Here is a 1167-nt window from a genome sequence, read left to right on the forward strand (position 1 = left end):
CTCCAGGGGATAAAATCAGCAATTTATGCAACAGTACCTGTGGATTACTTCAGCTTCCAGTGTATACTATGTACAGTCCCTCTTAGGCTGCTCTAAATTGCACCAGCCACATTCTCTCTCCTTCACAGCTTGCCAGGTCTCATTGGGGAGAAGAAATGAAGGCCAGAAACAGATGGTGAAGAGATGCTACATTGTTTCTGGGCCACCTGGGGATTTTCCTATGTAAACAAAACCACCAGCTGCTTTCTGTTCCCTTTGCAATGCAAGAGAAACACAAAAGGTGATAGAGTGGGAACCAACGATATGGCACACTGTTTTTGTGTAGGTGGGGTTACTCTAGATGTCAGTGGGAGTCCCACAAACCAAAGACCTGCACAATAGGGTACTTGCACCTAAGACACCTAGGCAGATCCATTTCTACCAATATATTAGCTGCTAGTGTTGCCCTCAGCTTGTGCCTCTGGGCCCTGATAAGCTAGTCAAGCAGAAAATGACTTCTAAACAGCTGGATTCAAGTCTAGCAGCATATCTTGTTGGTGACTTGCTGTAGTAGTTTTTTAATATTCATAATGAAAGAATTTCAATCCATTTTATAATAATAGAAAACTAGGGTTGGCAGGGACCTCAGGAGGTCATCTAGTCTAACCTCCTGCTCAAAACAGGATCATCCCTGACTGTCACCCTTACAGATGAAACGCTGAGCCACAGCACCACCAAAGGACCTTTAGAATAAAGATGCCAACCATTTACTCAGATTTCCTCAGATAGCATTCATATCCCCAAATTGCCTGCAACACCATTAATGCTCAGTTAAATCATAGGCAACTGGTAGGGGAGGCACAGAGGGGCATGTGCACCCCCTGAGATTGGCTGGCGCCACTGGCAGTCGCCGCTCGCTGCCACCCACTTCTGCGGGCGGTCACCACTCACCACCAACGCTGCCGCCCACAAGCTGTGCCCCCCCATCAGTCTGAGGACGCACCAGTCACCCATGGTTAAAATGGATCTTTTCTTATTTTCCTTTGGACAAGCTGGCAACATACAAATTTCTCTTCCCTCGGTATGGTCTAAAGCAGTGGTTTTCAACCTTGGTTCATTTGCAGACCCCTAAAAATTGTAAATGGAGTTGCAAACCCCTTTGAATTGTAAGTATGGGTATTCACGTAG

This window comes from Gavialis gangeticus, unplaced genomic scaffold (assembly GCF_001723915.1).
Source record: "Gavialis gangeticus isolate Ggan-Ray unplaced genomic scaffold, GavGan_comp1, whole genome shotgun sequence".
In the NCBI taxonomy this organism is placed as follows: Eukaryota; Metazoa; Chordata; order Crocodylia; family Gavialidae; genus Gavialis; species Gavialis gangeticus.